This window comes from Bubalus bubalis, chromosome 16 (genome assembly GCF_019923935.1).
Source record: "Bubalus bubalis isolate 160015118507 breed Murrah chromosome 16, NDDB_SH_1, whole genome shotgun sequence".
NCBI lineage: Eukaryota > Metazoa > Chordata > Mammalia > Artiodactyla > Bovidae > Bubalus > Bubalus bubalis.
The window spans coordinates 13,821,373-13,842,213 of NC_059172.1; the positions used below are offsets into that span (position 1 = coordinate 13,821,373).

At 37.0% G+C, this 20,841-nt stretch overlaps 1 long non-coding RNA gene and 1 other non-coding gene across 2 annotated transcripts in view; one reads left to right on the forward strand and one right to left on the reverse strand.

The window, feature by feature from the left end:
* Window positions 1-20,841, forward strand: part of LOC123327555 — a 1,360,034-nt gene that overhangs the window by 1,056,476 nt on the left and 282,717 nt on the right. The window lies entirely within an intron of this gene.
* TRNAS-GCU lies at window positions 520-591 on the reverse strand. The gene has a single exon. It is a non-coding gene; the product is annotated as a tRNA-Gly (tRNA).

The window sequence follows — 20,841 nt, forward strand, 5'->3', positions numbered from 1 at the left end:
AATAGTGATTACATTATTCTCAGTGGAAAAAAAAAATTGTAAAGCAGGACTACGCTTATTCAAATATTGTTTATCCAGGTATTTATTATAATAAGATAATAATCTTGCTGTGAATTAGCTATTGAGTGGGATGTTCTGGTTGTTTGTAAAGTTTAATTCCACACCAGAAAATAATCTTGGGAGGTAGTCACTGTAACAGCTAATGAATAAATATAAAGCTTATTTTCAGGCATTTACACATTAGGAAATTTAGATTTTAGCCCTCATTATTTTATCACTTTCAATAAAAAATTATAGACAGGTTTTGTCTTGAAAGTAAAATAATTTGCATGCATCAATCATAATAAGGAAGACAAGATTAAATATTTCTCTTATTTAGTGGAGTGAAGTGAAGTGAAGTCGCTTAGTCATGTCCAACTCTTCGTGACCCCATGGACTGTAGCCCACCAGGCTCCTCAGTCCATGGAATTTTCCAGGCAAGAGTACTGGAGTGGGTTGCCATTTCCTCTCCAGGGGATCTTCCCAACCCAGGGATCGAACCTGGGTCTCCCGCACGGCAGGCAGACGCTTTACCATCTGAGCCACCAAGGAAGTACTGGTGTACTATTTGAGCTTCAGTTTGAAAGGGCAAAGAAGTATTTCTTTGGTACAACTAGCATCAATCTCATTGTTTGAATAGCAATGTGTGTTAAACAAACAGTATTTAGTAAGCAACAGTATTTACTTAGCTCTGTGCTGAATGTTGGAGCATAAGGGCATTTACATATAAATAATTTTAAAATATGGTCGTGACCATCAGAGACATTATACTCCCATTGAGAAGAAGGTATAAAAATGTATGTACATATATACAATATAACAAATGCAGAAATGTGTTAGTTGACATTTTTATTTGCACTTATAAGTTTATTGAGTCTAAGAGGTATAATTCAGGAAGGGACATGATACAATGGTTTGGGAGTCTTGGATTGAATCCTAGGTTCATCATTACTAGCTGTGTGACCTGACACATTTTATACAAATTTTCTAGCCCATTGATTGTCAAACTGCTGCACATCAGAATTATCTAAGGTGGTTTTAAAAGTCCCCACATTCAGACATCAGAATTTTGTAAAACTTAGATTTCAGGGTGACTTCAGTGAGCATCCAAGATAGAGAACGATTAATCTATTTCTCAAACTTTATTGTGAACACCAATTGCCTTGTTCAGTAGGGGAAATGCAGGTGATCATACAGGAGGCCTGGCATGGGGCCTGAGATTCTGCGTTTCTCAGAGGCTACAAGGTGAGGTTAACCCTACCTGCCCTGTGGTTACTCTTTAAGTGGGAAAGTTCTAGCCAACAATTATATCCCCCTGAAAATAGAGATAACCTTTGGAGGACTGATGGAAAGACTAGTCATCAGGCACAGTGCCAGTCATATGACACATGTGTCTTATACTGCTGATTTCAACTCCACTTCCCTCAAAATATTGACATAATTAGAGAGAGTCATCCCTTTCTAAGATGGATTATATCTGAATTTTAAAAATTTTATTTGAATTTCCTTCTCTTTCCCTCTTCCTTAGGCAAAGGCTAGTCATTGATCCTGGCTCTGAAGTTTATATAATCTCTTCTGCCCACACCTACCATACTCTAGCTTCATGGTTCTCCATATTGGAATCTGCCAGGACCATTCCATGGCATACCCAGTGCCTGAGCCCCCCACTAGACAAATTATTCAATATCTCTGAGGATGATTCCAGTATGCTGCTCTGGTTGAACACCACTGTTCATCTGATTCTCTATGTTCCATTTACTTGATCTTTTATCCACTTAGCACGCACTGAACTTCTACTCCATGCCAGCATTGTGCTGGGCAGTGGGACTGATACAAAAAATAAAAATAAGTAATAAATAGCAATAATGTATCAGTACCTTGGTGGTGGTTCTTGTTGTGCTCCACCACGTCTGACTCGTTGTGACTCCATGGACTGTAGCCCACCAGGTTCCTCTGTCCATGGAATTTTCCAGGCCGGAATACTGAAGTAGGTTGTCATTTCGTACTCCAGGGAATCTTCCCCACCAAAAAGACATGCGAAGATGTGGACCCAGCCCACATTTCTTGTGTCATCAGGTGGATTCTTTACCATTTGCGCCACCTGGGGAGGAAGGTCATGAAACTTGTCTAGTGTGCTGCATACTTAGTCACTCAGTTGGATCCAACTCTTTGAAACCCATGGACTGTAGGCCCCCAGGCCCCTCTGAAAATCAGGATTCTCCAGGCAAGAATACTGGGGTGAGTTGCCACGCCCTCCTCCAGAAGATCCTCCCAACCCAGGGATCGAACCTGGGTGTCCTTCGTTGCAGGCGCATTACTGTCTAAGACACAGGGAAGCCCAACTTGTCTAGCTGCTGCTGCTGCTGCTAAGTCGCTTCAGTCGTGTCCGACTCTGTGCAACCCCATAGATGGCAGCCCACCAGGCCCCGCCTTCCCTGGGATTCTCCAGGCAAGAATACTGGAGTGGGGACCCAAGCTAATGAGTGGGGATTCAAACTCCAAGCTCTGACTCACAGGGCAACCGTGTTCTCTAGGAGGCTGTGGTAGGCTGTGGGAAACACAGAAGTATGTAGTTTTAAGTTTGGAATTTGTTCTTTACAATTCCCCACCTTGGACTTCTTTTATATATATTGCTGGTTTTTATGCTCAGGTACAATACAAAATCCTTAAGGTCAGAATCATGTTTTCCAGTGATATGACTGAAACTTTTTTTAACCTAAAACATAGCACAAAATTGAAAACAAAATTTCTTTTCTCATTTTGCCTCTTCCTCTCCTCTCTTTCTCTCTGTGTATCATATATATATATATATAAAAATATATACATACACTTTTATGTTTGTATGTAAACTATCTTTTAGACCTCAAGTACACAGAATTGTACTACACCTTTTGTTCAAATCCTGTTTTTAGTTTTATCATTTTTCTCCTTCATTCTATATCTTCATTTTTATCTCCTTCTTTGCTCTGAAGCATTTAATATATTTCCTTTCATTCTGTTAATACTTTTCACATGTTTTCTAGATATTTGTATAGTAAAATTAAAACATATTCCTGTTCTGTGCATTTTATATTTTTATAAATGATATTTCACTGTAAATGTTATGATTTTGCTAAATTTTCTTTGTGTTTTTTGATCTATCCAGGTTGTCAAATTTAAACCTAGTTTATCATTTCTGATTATACTATGATATTTCACTTATACATTTCCCTTTTTAAGTAAAAAATCCAAGTCCGTTTAACCATGGTTCTAATTACAGAGGAAAAGCTGCTGATACATCTTATTACAACAAAATGCAAGAGTTTTATTGCTATTCCCACACAGAGGGAGGGATGTTAGGCCAACCTTAATATCTCTAAAGTAGTTTGATCTCCAGGAGAACAATATCAGTTTACTCTCCCACAATAATTCCAGTTATTCACATCTTTAGCATTTGATTTTAAAAAATGTCATTCCAGTTGGTATCAAATGCTATTTCACTGTTTTGTTTCATGTTTTTCATATTACTAGAGCATGAACGTCTCACTGTATCTATTAGCCGTTTGTTTCTTTTTTTCAGTTTCACATACCCTACTCAAAAATAGTTTATTGAAATTTTCTTACAGGCTTCCAAAGTTATTTATGTTACTCTGTTTAGACTTTGTGACAGTCTTATTCAAATATATTACCAGTCAGGTGTCTTTCTATAATATTCTTTTCTGATGAGAAGTAATAGTTGGGTATATAATTTAGGTTGATGTTATTTTCTCTTTATTTTCATTGTCTTCTAGTCTCTATTGTCATTAAGTTTTTGTCCGAGAGATTGTTCTTCATTTGCATGTAACCTACGTTTTCCTCTCTGATTTCGTTTAAAATATTTTTTGCCTTTGATATTTGGTAAATTCATTATAATGTATTCCTTTGACTTTTATAATTTTTTACTTATCAAGATTCTTTATGCTCCTTAATCTAGATATTTATGACCATTGTCAATTCTAGAAAAATGTGTAAAATAACTCTCTATGAATTACTTCACAAAAATTGCTCCGAACATCCATTTATGAACTCTTTTAGACTTTAGACTTTGGATATCCTTATGGCAAATCTTGACTTTCCTCTTTCTTTCTTATGTGTTTCATGCATTTTTTTAAAATGGATTATATGTTAATTCTTCAATTCTGTTTTCCAGTTTACATTACTTTCAATTGTGTCTAATTAATATTTAATGCATACATTAAAATTTAAAAATGTTTCCAGCTTTTCTTTTTTAATTCTAGAAGTTCTGTTTATTTTTCAACTCTTCCTGTTCTTTATCCAAATTAGTTTTTTATACTTTTTATGAAACCGTTTTATTTATGAAATTTGTAAACATATTTTGTGCAGTCTTTATTCAGTTTATTGTTTAAATTTTAAAAATATTTGGTTTTATGCTACCTACATGCTATGTCTGCTGAATTGTCATTCATGGTAAAAATATTCCTTAAGTGTTTTGTAATATTGTAAAATGGACTTCGTTTTATTGTATTTATGGAAATGACTCCAGTGCAACTCTGCTAATGCTTATAGTAAGAGTTATACCAGCAATGTCATTAGCCTTGGCAAGGTTTTATGCTAATTTCAGGTTATAATGACCAATAGCTATGGTATATTTAAACTCAGTACATGGAACAGTGAGCCTGAAATTCCAGCTGTGCCTATGTTTTTCCTTCCCAAATTTCTAATTGTGATGAGCTTCCCTGATAGCCCAGTTGGTAAAGAATCTGCCTGCAATGTGGGAGACCTCAGTTCAATTCCTGTGTTGGGAAGATCCCCTGGAGAAGGGATAGGCTACCCACTCCAGTATTCTTGGGCTTCCCTTGTGGCTCAGCTGGTAAAGAATCAGCCTACAATGCAGGAGACCTGGAGTCAATACCTGGGTTGGGAAGATCCCCTGGAGAAGGGAAAGACTACTCACTCCAGTATTCTGGCCTGGAGAATTCCATGGACTGTATAGTCCATGAGGTTGCAAAGTATCAGACACGACTGACCCACTTTCACTTTTTGTGTTTCCTCATTGGTTTTCTGTACTGTGGGGTTTTTCTAGTCTTTCTTTCTATTGAAAGTGAAGCCCTCATGGGTTTTCCGCTTTATAGAGGGCCCCAAATTTGCCTCATGCAGAACCAAACCTTTTCCACAATTTCTGTATAAACTTTAAGGAACATCTACTTCCTCCCCACAGGTCCAAATCTCTGCACTTATAGGGAACAGCTGCAATATTAGTATGCCCAATTATATCTCTGTGATTCATTTTTCCTTGTACCAAGGAATTTCTTCTTTCCTGTGTCAATTATTTGTTTTAAAATGGCAGTATTTTATCCTATATTCCCAAGAATTTGTTGCAGAATTTTCTTTCTTTTTTTTTTCTTTTTGGTCAGTCATTTTGCTAAATATAAAGCTATTGCTGTATTTGGTATCAAGGTTATAATAATATTGTAAAGTATCTTAGGCAAGAGTAAAGTTTAAAAAAATGCAAATGTACTATACTGTTCCTTGGATATTTTGATGGTATAGTTCATGTTAAGGGAGGTGGTAGGGGAAGGGGAGCTGGTGTCGATTGAATAGACGATACCTAATCTAAGTAAAACTTTTTTGTCCAGTGCTCTCCAGCACAAGGGCAACATTCCTGTAAGTTTTCCCCATTGCTTCAAGCATTTGCTTCTTTACTGCACTGAACTAGCATGAGGCAGTCCATGAGGAGAAGAGGAAGTGCAGAGTTAGAAAGTTCTTTCTTGAATTTTCCTTATATATGTCACTTGGTAGTATTTTGTTCTTAGCTACTGTTTCTTTCTCACACCTGGATACCTCCAACTATTTCCCAAAGGTTTCATACAGTTCCATCAACTTTTCTCTCTTCTGTAGTATTTTCTACCTTTGAGGTCAAAAAATAGCCAGCGACCCAGTTAATTTTCCATCCAGTTTAGAATAGCTCAAATATCTATTAATCAGTCAATTATTGCAAGAGGGGTTCAGTTCAGTTCAGTTGCTCCGTCATGTCCCACTCTTTGCAACCCCACGAATCGCAGCACACCAGGCCTCCCTGTCCATCACCAACTCCTGGAGTTTACCCAAGCTCATGTCCATCAAGTCGGTGATGCCATCCAGCCATTTCATCCTCTGTCTTCCCCTTCTCTTCCTGCCCCCAACCCCTCCCAGCATCAGGGTCTTTTCCAATGAGTCATCTCTTTACATGAAGTGGCCAAAGTATTGGAGTTTCAGCCTAAGCAAAATGCAAAAAAGAAAAAAGGGTGTCTGAGGAGGCCTTACAAATAGCTGTGAAAAGAAGAGAAGCGAAAAGCAAAGGAGAAAAGGAAAGATATAAGCATCTGAATGCAGAGTTCCAAAGAAGAGCAAGGAGAGATAAGAAAGACTTCCTCAGCGATCAATGCAAAGAAGTAGAGGAAACAACAGAATGGGAAAGACTAGAGATCTCTTCAAGAAAATTAGAGATACCAAGGGAACATTTCATGCAAAGATGGGCTCGATAAATGACAGAAATGGTATGGACCTAACAGAAGCAAGAGGGGTTAGTGACTGTCAATTATTACTTATGAAAGAGTATATATAAATCAAGATGCCATTAGGTAAAAATGTTACACCATGAGAAAACATTTCTTAATGTCCATGCTATTGGTGAAAGGCATCTAGTAAGAACCACATTTGATAAATCTTATGGGGTGTTGTTTCTACAGAAGACATTTATTCATTTGTATTAATAAGTATTTATAGAATACCTTACTGTGTTCAGTTCAGTTCAGTCGCTCAGTCGTGTCTGACTCTTTGTGACCCTATGAATTGCAGCACACCAGGCCTCCCTGTCCATCACCGGCTCCCGGAGTTCACTCAAACTCATGTCCATCGAGTCAGTGATGCCATCCAGCCATCTCATCCTCTGTTGTCCCCTTCTCCTCCTGCCCCCAATCTCTCCCAGCATCAGAGTCTTTTCCAATGAGTCAGCTCTTCACATGAGGTGGCCAAAGTATTGGAGTTTCAGCTTCAGCATCAGTCCCTCCAATGAACACCCAGGACTGATGTCCTTTAGGATGGACTGGTTGGATCTCCTGGCTGGCCAAGTGTCTCTCAAGTCTTCTCCCACACCACAGTTCAAAAGCATCAATTCTTCGGCGCTCAGCTTTCTTCACAGTACAACTCTCACATCCATACATGACCACTGGAAAAACCATAGCCTCGACTAGCCGGACCTTTGTTGGCAAAGTAATGTCTCTGCTTTTGAATATGCTATCTAGGTTGGTCATAATTTTCCTTCCAAGGAGTAAGCGTCTTTTAATTTAATGGCTGCAATCACCATCTGCAGTGATTTTGGAGCCCAAAAAAACAAAGTCTGACACTGTTTCCACTGTTTCCCCATCTATTTCCCATGAAGTGATGGGACCAGATGCCATGATCTTAGTTTTCTGAATGTTGAGCTTTAAGCCAACTTTTTCACTCTCCTCTTTCACTTTCATCAAGAGGCCTTATTATGTTTAGTGATGCAATAATGATGTGTTTTTAGTCCCAATACCCATTTTCATTAACTCCCTCCACATTTTTTGAATTAATATCACATTATTGTAAAATTATTTACAAATGAGATGTCAAAGCCTGCCTTACTACTACAATGTCAGTCCAAATATTTCTCATGTAGAATGAGAAGCACTGTATTTTATGTGCCCTCGACTTTATAAGTTATTCTTGTTGTTCAATCATTCAGTCATGTGGGACTCTTTGTGACCCTTGAACTGCAGCATGCGAGGCTTCCCCATCCTTGACTGTCTCCTAGATTACAGCAAATGAAAATATATAGGACTTTTTCACGAAAAGAATAGTGTATATTGGGGCAAATAGTTATCATAGGATTAATCAATAATAGTTGTGACTGAGATTTTTGGAAAGATACACAAGCTTGGCTTATATGCATCCTGTATTCATATATTCTTGACTGATTATTTAAATTATGGCTGTCCTGAAGGGACCACTCTCTATTTTGATTTGTCAGTACTCATGCTCTGCTGACTATTAAATGTTTTTAATATCCCCTCTGTTAGGTTGTTCTTTGAGTTCAGGGAAACATCATTGGAGTTTTTCAGCCACTGGTTCTTCTTCTACTCCTTTCCACTAAACACAAAAATGTAGGGGATTTTTCATAGATTCGTAGACCAGTTTATGGATTATATGAGACCTATGCAGTCCAATATCATGGCCCAAAACATCTGTCAATTAAATACTTGAAATGTTACTTGTTCAAATTGAGGTGCGCTGTACGTGTAAACTGCACATCACATTTTAAAGACAGTAGACTGACTATATCTCATCAATTATTTTGTGTTGAGAAAAAAATTATTTTGTGTTGGTTACATGCTAAAATAATACTATCCTGGATACATTAGGTTAAATAAAGTATAACATTAAAATTGATTATAGCTATTTCTTTTTTATCTTTTTTAATGTGGCTATAAGAATATTTAAGATTACACATATGGTTTATATCATATTTTTGTTTCAAAGCATTGTATTAGATTTGAGATTTAATAAAAAATTATATTTAAATTTCCTCATTTTGTAGTTTTGCAAAATAAAGCCAGGCAATGGGAAGAGTTACCCAAGAACATAGAATGGGGTAGTATCAGAAATAAGTTTGCCGCCTGAGCTTTGCTGTCTAATGCCTTCTTGCACATTCAACATCGCTTTTAAGGTTAGATCTTATCTTCAAAGGAAAATGTATCAATATAAATATTGTTAGTGATATGAAATGATATCTCTTGAACATTGACCATAAAATGTTTTATAAAGGAAAACAAAACTGGAATCACAAATGCTTGTCTGGTTATCATTTTCTTTTATCACATTTTTCAGGAAATTGAACTATTCAATATAAAACCTTTTTATTCATTATGGAAAAAAGACCTTCAGATATCTAACAACTGTTTAGTTGTTGAACTGTGTGAATATAAGGAAATAGATAATCAAATAATCTGAAATTGTAATTATCCCAAATTCAGTTATAAGTTTGTGATTACATATACCTTTTGAGAAGACAAGGTGAGAGAGTTTTCCTTCATGATTATTCCTTATATGTTTATAATTTAATTGACATTTTATATTCCTAGACCCATATCCATTTCCCACTTAGTACATTGTCTATAAACTTATTCAGTGTTAATAAATAATTCATGAAAAATAATGAAACATGATATATAAATAACAGCATTCAGTTCAGTTCAGTCGCTCAGTCATGTCCGACTCTTTGCGACCCCATGAATCGCAGCATGCCAGGCCTCCCTGTCCATCACCACCTCCCGGAGTTCACTCAAACTCACGTCCATTGAGTTGGTGATGCCTCCAGCCATCTCATCCTCTGTCATCCCCTTTTCCTCCTGCTCCCAATCCCTGCCAGCATCAGAGTCTTCCAATGAGTCAACTCTTCGCATGAGGTGGCCAAAGTACTGGAGTTTCAGCTTTAGCATCATTCCTTCCAAAGAACACCTAGAGCTGATCTCCTTTAGAATGGACTGGTTGGATCTCCTTGCAGTCCAAGGGACTCTCAAGAGTCTTCTCCAATACCACAGTTCAAAAATGTCAATTCTTTGGCACTCAGCTTTCTTCACAGTCCAACTCTCACATCCATACATGACCACTGGAAAAACCATAGCCTTGACTAGATGGACCTTTGTTGGCAAAGTAATGCCTCTGCTTTTGAATATGCTATCTAGGTTGGTCATAACTTTTCTTCCAAGGAGTAAGCGTCTTTTAATTTCATGGCTGCAGTCACCATCTGCAGTAATTTATGGTAACTTTATTTATAATATGCTTAGTTAAATGAAATTAGATAGAATACATGCATTTGAAATCTTTGGAAACCAACATTGAGTTCAAAGATGAAAAGGAAACAATTATTTAGAAATACCATGAGAGATTATTTTGAACAATTGAAAAGTACTGTGTGAGGAGTTGTGATCATCAGGTGTGAGCAGGACACTTCTTTTCCAAGAAACTGGCTCACAGCTCATGGTTTTATCCTTTCACAAAAAGAAAGGTAGGCATTAACACTCTAAGGTAGCTATGGCAGCTTCACGAAACCATCAGAAACACAGTCTTCTTCCAACTCTCAGTTCCACCATTCCTGTGTTGTGTGTTTTATCCTCATGATCCAAGTAAACAGGTGAAACTCCAGATATCAAAGCTGTGCTTCAGAAAGCCAATTGGAGGAAAAGCATAAATATAATAGCTGTATCATTACTCCCTTTAAAGTGATGTCCATACATTCTCATATAACAACTCCACTTAAAACTCATTGGCCAGAACTCCATCACATGAACACATTTCTGTGTGCAAAGACTGAAAAATGTGTCTGTGCATGCATCTGTGTTTAACTGGGCAGCAAAAACACTGCTAAAAGTTGTTGTTGTTATTTTTAAATGACCATTTTTGTTTAATAAAGGAATATGAGAAAGTAGATTTGGGGTCAGCCAGTAGCAGACCATCATGTGATCTATACATTTGCTCTCCCAATATCTGTACATACACTGGAAAAGGAAAATGGCAACCCACTCCAGTATTCTTGCCTGGAGAATTCCATGGACAGAGGAGCCTGGTGGGCTACAGTTCATAGGGTGACAAAGAGTCAGTCAGGACTGAGCAAGTAAACAACAACAACAAAGGCATATACCACCTCCTTCAGCTTCAAAACTGTATATAGTTGCTCTATCCACACAAAGTCAAAGAAATCTGAGTGGTGGCCTGTCCTTTCCTGCAGGTTCAGATATAATTTTATGTGATCTAAAGACCAATAGACTAAAAATGTCATTCAATGCTAAAGCATCTAATATATAAAATGTAAGAAAGAATATTTAAACTCCATTTTCAGTAAAAGAGAGAATATGAAACTTAAGGGTAGTCAAGGGTAAACCACAATGATCAAATCTGCTGGGCAGGAATAGTGAAAGCTTCTTACTCTTGTTCTGTCATTCAAAAAGTTCTTCATTATTCATTAACCTCTAAGTCTGTATTTTAGAGGGGAATTAGAAAACATGCCCTTCTTGAGGGGCTATATCCTTCAGTACAAGATTAAGAAAACACAATTTTTACTTTTTAGGATTGATAATCATAGGTTACAGTTTTGGTGGGGGCTTCCCAGGGGGCACTAGTGGTAAAGAACCCATCTGCCAATGCAGGAGACATAAGAGACATGGGTCTGATCCCTGGATTGGGAAGACCCCTTGGAGGAGGGTATGGCAACGCACTTCAATATTCTTGCCTGGAGAATCCTATGGACAGAGGAGCCTGGCGGACTATAGTCTATGGGGTTGCAAAGAGTCAGACACAACTGAAGCAACTTATGCATGCACATGCACACTATTTTGGTAGCATAATTCCCTTAAACTTTGTTAATCATCTGGCTCATTTTCTCATAGCTCATCTACAGTAAATAACCACATCCAACAGTGTAGTCTAAGGTGTATTAAGCCAATCTTGTTTCAGATAATCAGTCTATATACAATGTGAAACTGGTGCCATTTGGATGAATGAAATCCCAAGAAAGCCCCGTTAGCCATCTTGTACTACTGATGCTCTGTCATGTAGCAAAAGGGAATATTTATCTTGCATTGTTTGCAGGCAAAACAATATCTAGGAGAAGTAGTTTTTAGGAAGGCAGGTATTGATGAAACCTAAAAGAAAATCAAAAATAAAATGAAGCAAAATAAACACCCTTTCCAATAATTGGAACTGCCTCAAGTCTGGAAGTTTGCCTGGAGAGGTTCCCTCACTGGTTTTCAAGCTGGCTAAGGAGGACTTTTCAGTGTGGGAGCTTAAATTAGATCATCTCTAAGGTTCCATCTAACCCTGCCTTGCATATTTCTATGACTGTATGAAACCAAAGGCAAATATTGGACAAGTATTGATTCAGTAGAATCTAGAGAGGAATGAAGCAACTACAGAAACATATCAAATTGTCTTGCAAGCTGCCATGAAAAATTTATGCTACTCCCGTAAGAGCAGCCAAAAAGTTAAGATTGTTCAATCTTCATTTTCCAGTTGACCCTGTGATCTATTTGAATTCCTGATACAGAGTTTTTGGGGCCATTTGATCTACTTTGGATTTCTGACAAAGGGAGTTATCATGAAATGAAAGGTCTCTATATAAATTTCATTTTACTCTTTAGGAAATATATTTTGTTCTACAGAATTTTTTTTTTTTGTAAATGTATGTTTAGTAAGTTTTTAAATTTGTGTTGATTGGTAAAATGAGAGTACTATTTTTTTTTTAGTGATATCTGAATCCATGCTGCTATGTTCGGAAGTTTTCTTTTTCTTTTGCTTTGACTGTTCCCATGAACAGTGTGTGAATTTCCTGTCTGCATTTGTGTTTAAATCTAGAGATTTTGGGCTCAGTTCTTTAATAAGTGTATAATACTATGAAACAGGTTAAATAAAAATAATTCTGTTTTCAACAAGGTACATGGGACATTCAAGAACTGAATGAGTGTGTCTAGGGAGAAAGAAGGACATTTACTTATCAGTGCATATTCATTTGAGTCCTTGCATACCTGCCTTGTGTCAGTTGTTGAACTCGGCACTGAAGATAAAACGGTAAGCATGTCAGACAGCGTGCCTTTCAGGTTTCACTAACTCAGCACCTGAGAAGTAATATAAGATAAATTGTGAAAATGTAGTGATACAGGAAGAAATGGTTACTAGGGAGAACACAGAAAGGGAAACTAACCTAGATTCAGCAAGTCAGAAAACAATGCCATGTTGCAGCGTGAGTAGAAAGAGAGAAGAGTGATAAAATAGGGCTTAACTGGTTTCCCAAGTCTCTTGCTATCTCTGTCCAAACTTAACACTCATGATTAGGGCAGGTCTGGTTTTTCTGGGGCCTAAAGTTCATAATATTTTTAATGGCTTTCCTTAAGGAAAAAATACAAAATTATAAATACAAAATAGGGTACAAAATCAAATAGCTATTTCAAATGAAAAAAGAAATCACATGTACAACTCCATTAAATAATAAACACAAATAATCAGGGTCTTTATCTCTTGTTTTCAGTTTTTTTTTATAAGAGTAGGCTTGGGTTAAGTTCTGACTCTGGCTTTCTAAGAAGTCCATAATTTGTCTACTATCTGTGTCTCTGCTAAAGTAGGACTATTTCTGAGATTCAAATATAAAGTTAATTGTCTAAATGTCTAGCACATATTGCGGGGTGAAAAAGTCAGGGTCCCTGGATATATTTTTATGTATACTCAATAAATTGCAAACTATTTTTTCATGAAACATGATTTGTCTGAGATTTTATTCCTCTGACAAAAATAAAGCTTAACTTACTTTTGCAGTATGTGATGTTAACTTATTTTTACAGCTATAAAAACTCCAAGAATGAAATTAGAGATTCATTGTTAACAGATATTGAGAGGTCTGTGTGCCTGGCAAATCAGTGCAGTTTGAACGTTTTTTAATTTATGATGTTAAAAATAGCTTTTCTGTCAAGATCCTGGAGCTGATCTACCACCAGAATGACATAGCTTGCCTTAAAAGTAGAAGTGGTTATAATATCTCATTTATCTTTTACAACCATATCCTCCAGTAAGGCGCAAGTAGTGACTTACCATGTCTTGAGACTTGACCGGAGACATCATCTCAGGGACAAGAAAAAAGTATTTGTTCATTCAAATAATACTTGAGGGGCACTGACTATATGCTAGGAATACGAAAAAGACAAACAAAATCTCTAACCTTGACAAATTAACATTCTCAAACAGAAACAGATAATGAATGTATTTATATTTATTTTATATAGTGATGGTACTCTGAGAAAATAAAACAGAGTAATGTTACAAATAGGGATAAATGGGAGGTAAGTCTATAAGGAGGTCAGGATTTCTCTCTGAGCTAGCATATATAGAAATTAAGAGCATAGATAGAAATTAATTTGTGTTTTGTGAATGAATTTTGAGTGAAGTAGAATTGTTCAGTGAATTTTATGCAGTTACTTTCTCTGTTTGTCTGAGCAACATATGTACTAGTATCTCAGAAGATGATGGTGATGGTTTAGTCACTAAGTCATGTCTGACTCTTATGGCCCCATGGACAGTAGCCTGCCAGGCTCCTCTGTCCATGGGATTCTTCAGGCAAGAATACTGGAGTGGGTTGACATTTCCCTTCTCCAGAGGATCTTTCCAAACCAGGAATTGAACCCGGGTCTCCTGCACTGCAGGCATATTCTTTACCAACTGAACTTATGATAGTTCTGATTCAGACAATGTGAATATTAGACCAACAAAAAATACAAAAAAATCTTTGTGATCCAGTCTGATACAGACCCAGAGGGATGGTATGGGGAGGGAGGAGGGTTCAGGATGGGGAACACATGTATACCTGTGGCAGATTCATTTTGATATATGACAAAACCAATACAATATTGTAAAGTTAAATAAAATTAAATTAAAAAAAATCTTGTAAAAAAAAATTCTCTTTTAAATCTTCAAAAAAAAAAAAAAGTGAAAATGAAACACAGTGCTAAGAGAAAGCTCCTTTGCGTCTACAGACAAGGGGATTGAAGACCATATTTCACAAAAAATTAGAAGACTTTACAGGTGTGTTAGGTGTAACTATTGAATGTAATAACCATCAAAGTGTTAGTGAAATAACAGATTTAATTTGGGGCCAGTCAAAAGAAAGATCACTGGCCACAGGCATTGGTTTTGCAAAAATATCACAGTCAATAATGAGCTGAAATCCTATTGTGCAGCTGAACTCTCATACTCTAATAACTATATCCACTCCTTTAGCTTGTTTACATCGCTGGATTTTTTCCCTAACATTGAATATTTATAGATTAATAGAAGATGCTATTTCAAAGACTAGTAATGCATTTTCTGAAATTTTTGCTAAAAGAAACTTTATTAATTTCAAAACATAAAATAATTATCAATTGCAGTTACAGATGTTTTATTTCTGAAAGATATCAATATAGATTCAGGTAGTCATAGAAGTAGGTGTAGGTATAGGTATCAGTTCAGTTCAGTTGCTCAGTCATGTCCAACTCTTTTATTGCAAGCATGCCAGGCTTCCCTGTCTATCATCAATTCTCAGAGCTTGCTCAAACTCATGTCCATCAAGTCGGTGATGCCATCCAACTATCTCACCCTCTGTTGTCCCATCTCCTCCTGTCTTTAATCCTTCCCAGCACCAGGGTCTTTTCCAAGGAGTCAATTCTTCACATCATGTGGCTAAAGTACTGGCGTTTCAGCTTTAGCATCCTTCCAATGATTATTCAGGACTGATTTCCTTTAGGATTGACTGATTTGATCTCCTTGCAGTCCAAGGGATTTTCAAGAGTTCTCTCCAGCACCACAGTTCAAAAGGTATATGTACAGATATATGCAACTGCTTCCAAAAATCAGTGTCTATACTTTTTCTACTTGAGACATTGCACATAAAAAACAGTTCCTCGTCATTGATCTAATTCATTGTTCAGATTCATAGGTAAACATAGGTCCATTGACGTGAGTGAGCAAACTGACCAATGAGGTGTTAGAACATACCATTCTTTCCCTCATATTCTGACCATTTTCATGAGGACAGATGAAGGGAGAGAAGTGTACTTGTAATAGCATAGGGATTTGTTGTGTGCCAGTAAAATCACTATCATGCAAGTGGAGAAACTTTAGCTTAGTTACCAAGGCAGAAATTTTCATTACGGATGAGGGGACTCTGAAGTGTAAAAGCAAAGTCCTCATCTAGGGAAGGTAACCACGTACTCCAGACTTTACTGTTCCATTTGGTACATTTTTCTCTACTCCCTTATTGTTGTTCAGTTGCTCAGTCCTGTCCATCTCTGTGACCCCATGGGCTGCTGCACACCAGGCTTCCTTCCCTGCCCTTCACTATAGCCCAGAGTTTTCTCAGACTCATGTCCATGGAGTTGATGACACCATCCGACCATCTTGTTCTCTGTTGCCCCCTCCTCTATTCCCTAGGCATGCCCAATGCATTTTTCATGGTTTTGAAGTAACATTCCCCACCCCGCGCCTGGGGGAAAGGTTACTCCTGGAAAAGGAGACAAACAAATCATTCTGTTGCTGATGAAAATGAAGAGCTCTGAAAGCATATTGTTGTTAGCAACAATTAAAGCTATTATCAAGGAAATTGAATGTTCTAGTGGCAATGAAAATACGGTATGATTGGTTGGATTTATTATAAGAGAAATGATGTCATATCCACTATTCCTATAATGAGTTCAATATTCAGTGAGAATATCCTGGGGAGAGATGTTAGATTCTGTGTCATAGTGAAAAAGGTAAGTGTAGCCAGCAGAGATTTAAATTGAACATAAATATTTATAAAGCAGAAAAGAAGTGCAAGTGACAGACGATATCCCCTTATCAAAGTGTCAAGTGGCAGCCCAATCAGAATTTGAAATGTGAGACCCCAACCTGAAGTCATTATTAGAGCTATTGAGAGTATAAATGTTGATTGAAATACAATAAAGAGTCTTATTAAAAGAGCACGAGTGCTGATTGAAGGTCAACCTTTGCTCCAAAAGCAACTACCACAGAACAGATTAATAGTAGGTCTTGGGATGGAGGTGAGGGGAGAGAGTAGTGCTGGAAAGAGAAAGAAGAAGGGAAATAGAAAACACCCACCCAACTTTCTATTTGAAACATCAGCTATTTAAGGATTCCTAATCTCAGGCCATTGACCTGAAATCTAAAAACAGAGAAAAAAGAATCTCTGAGAATTCTTTGACTTTGAAGATGAGACTGCAAAATATTTACTTCCCATCTAACTTTTGTGGTTTATTGTTGCATTCATAAAAGAAATGTTCCATTTGAATTTCTAGGAGGCTGCCTTTTGAACTCCTAATGACTCATTCAGTCACCATGCATGGATTTTATGAATGCTTCATGGGGATAGTGATTAGAAGAAAGGGACAAAAGTTTCATGCATTCATTTTTTTTTCCCAGCAATATAATAAATCAGCCTAAAGGAAATCTGCCAGGAAAGTGATTTGACCCTATTCAAAAAGAGGGCAACCCAGAATGACCCATCTATTCAGGATTTATAGCTGCATTTAAAAACTCAACAAGCATGGGTCTCCGAACCAGGGTTATAGAGGTCACTGCATCAAATCAAGATCATTAATTGAGGCACGTGCCCTGATAAGTTACCATCTGATGCTCTGTCTGCTCTGGTTATTCCTCTTCTTTGAAGACAAAAACCAAAAATCAATTCATCTAGCCCTACAGTTTTTACAGATTTTCTTCATAGTGTCTTGGCTTTGGGAAAATATAAATTAAAAGGGAATGGAGGAAAGAAAAACTCTCTGGCTCTATTCCACTGGACTATTACTTTTAAAATATAAGTAAGATAGAACTTTAATTTATAGGTGAGCATTCTTGAAGGTTTAGTTTCTACTCTCCTTCCCTATATTTTCCTCTCTCTTTATAGATTGATGATGGTGAGGAACAGAGTTTTTCTCAGGTATTGGCATGAAAAATAGTCAGTAGAAAATATGAGGATTTTTGTCCAACAGGAGTTGAGATGAGAACGTTTGGGGTTTAGATATAAGAAAAATGAAAGTATTAAGATGCACCTGTTCTCCCACACCCCAAACTTATTTGTAGCCACCTTTGGTGTAGGTCTTTAAAATCTGTGTATTTCTGTCTGTATGTGTTTTTCTCCTTCCCTCCCTCCCTCCTTCCTTACTTCTCCAAGAGGGAAAGCAAATAACTCTACCCTGGTTGAGGACATATTGGCTTGGAAGATGGCCAAAGATAGATTATATTTATCAAGCACACCCATTTCCATATTTTAAAAATTGGTCTCTGGAGCTACTGCAAATATCCTGTGTGATTTACTATACAAAGAGATGAAAGGAAGTAAGTGCAGCAGCCTATGAATGCCAAATGTTGTTTATACAGGTATTTATAACTAAAAAGGATCTTAGGGATCAAATCAGTGTCATCAGAATCACCTGGGAATCTTTAAAAAATTAGTATTCAGCCTCATCTCTCAAAATTCTGATCAGTCAGTTTGCTGGAGGCATTCAGACTTTCATATAACCCTTGCATTTTTTTTTTTTAATTTTTAAAGAGAACTTGAGTAAGTGGAATGCACACTCAGAACTGAGGACACTGATAACCTAGCTTTTTCACAGAAGGGGAATTGCATTAGTTGTCTATTGCTGCATAGCAGATTACCCAAACTTAGATGCTTAGCACAGCATAAATTTACTACCTCACAGTTCTGTGGATTAGAGGTCCAGGCAGAGTAGAAGTGGTTCTCTGCTCATTGTCTAATGAGACTGCAATCAATTTATCACCAGGACTCTGTTCCTTTCTGAAGCTCAGAATACTTGTTCTACCTCTTGTGGGTTTCAGTCGAATTCCTTGTGATTCTAGAATTGAGGTCCCTGCTTATTACTTGCTTAGCTGAGAGTGGCCCACTGCTCTTAAAGGGCACTACAGTCCCTTCCTATACCTTCTTAGAGATGTCCTTACAGACCATCTTACAACATGGCAGCCGTGCCTTTAAATCCAAGAATGTCTCTTGGCACATCCTCCTAAGATACATTCTTTTGTAACAGAATGTAATCACAGTGACTGTTCCATCACTTTTGTCATATTCGGTTGACGAAAAGCAAGTCTCAGTTTCTTTCCGCACTCAAGGGAAAAGAATTACATAAAAATCTGATACACCAGGGATCACCTCAGAGTTTTTCCTCCACAGGTAGCTAAGTTCCAAGGAGCTCAACTGATCAAATGAGTTTATATAACAAATTGGTGCACTATGGATTTTCTTATAAGTGTGGGTGGTCTTTTAATAGCAAACAAAAGTAAAGACAAAATCTCTCTCTCTGCTGATATAATAAATGTGTATTTTTGCATTGAGCTCTTTGTGGAACATGAAAGCACTAATTTATGAGTTTGCTCATTTTCCTTTTACATGTAGGTAAAGTGCTTCTGTAAAAATACAAAACAGTTAATTTACAAATAGCCTTTGGCCCTAACATATGGCAGTGGTTTGAAAAATACTACTTTCTGCTAAAGTAGGATTTTTGTGGAGAGTGCAACCACATTCTAAATAGTCTGCATTTGTGATTGGAATCATTCATCTGGTAAACATTTCAGCCTAAAGGAAAATTAAGTATTTGGCAAAACCATGGATGACAATGTGAGTTGAAGGTGTTTTCCCATTTTTAGCATTTTTATAGCTACTTAAATATTTTTGGAGTTAACATTTCACAGATATGTGGAGGCACTTCAGGAAGAAGCTGGTTATTTTAACTGACCCCTGGCTAAGATAACACATGTAAGTCTGAAATTTAGTCAATTTCCATCTGCCTTTAAATCTCTAAAGTCTCCTAATTTTGCAGTTGGGAAGTTCTTTCCACTGTCTTTTTTTCTGTTAAATTTAAAGTTATTCCATCTTAACACAGCAATCATAACATGGGCATATGTTGGGTGTTCTTGGGGATGTATCAGTTTCTCTATTGCATTATTAGTGTATTTAAATACAGATGTCATAATTATAACTAGTTATAATTCTACTCTTGCTCCAGTAACAGTTTCTAAACCTAGTTCATCTAATTTCATTTAAAAAATTATTTGTGAGACATTGCAAACACTCAGGTATGCCAATATAATATTGCCATATATTCCTTATATTCCTTTTTGGAAAGAAATATAATTTTGTATTATAGCTGATTCCTAATTATCCCAACTATGACCTGCTGTCCTTACTGGATAAAGATAACCAAGCTAGAGGTAACTACTACCTGGAGCATTTTGTATCCATTTTGTATCCTGCATGTGTGGGTGTGTGCTCAGTCTCTCAATTCTGTCCAACTCTTTGTGACCCCATTGACCCACCAGGCTTCTCTGTCCATGGGATTTCCCAGGCAAGCATACTGGACTGGGTTGCCATTTTCTCCTCCAGGCGGTCTTCCAGACCTGGGGATCAAACCCACATCTCCCGTGTGTCCTGCATTGCAGGTGAATTTTTTACCACTGAGCCACTTGGGAAGCCCTTTGTATTCTCACCATGTATACATTTTTTTTTTTATAGATTCACACCCTATACATCTATCTATAAAGTTATGTGATATTATTTATCTTATGTTTCATTTCATAAATTTTATACATATACTTTTTCAACTTGCTATTTGTGTTCAGTATTATAATGTGGTTCATAAGAAACTAGTTCATTTATTTGGATTATTAACTGGTAGCATGTGGTCAAGTCTAATAATAATTCTCTACCAATCTTTAATTTAAGGACATCTAATTATTTACCATTACCCATGACTATAGCAAATGATTCAGTAAGCATCTCTGTAAACATTTACATGTCATATCCATGTGCCTACATGGGAGTGTTTCTCCAGGAAAATTGTATTTCAACTTTCTGTACTATAATCCCACATAAACAAATACATTTTATTTTGTGACTCAGGACCTGCCTATATGCATGCATACCTGAATATGGAAAGATACTTACCTTTACCTTTTCTACATTCACATACATATGTACACGCACATACATATGAAAATATGAATAAAATTTGTGCTGTTGTTTTGTTTTCTATTATGTTGTGGGTAAATTAAAGTGGATAGAAACCCACTAAGACTTCCCCAGTGGCTCAGTGGTAAACAGCACATGAGCTGTAGGAGATGAGGGTCCGATTCCTGATTTGGGAAGATCCCCTGGAGGAGAGCATGGCAACCCACTGCAGTATTCTTACCTGGAGAATCCCATGGACAGAGGAGCCTGGTGGGCTAACAGCCCAT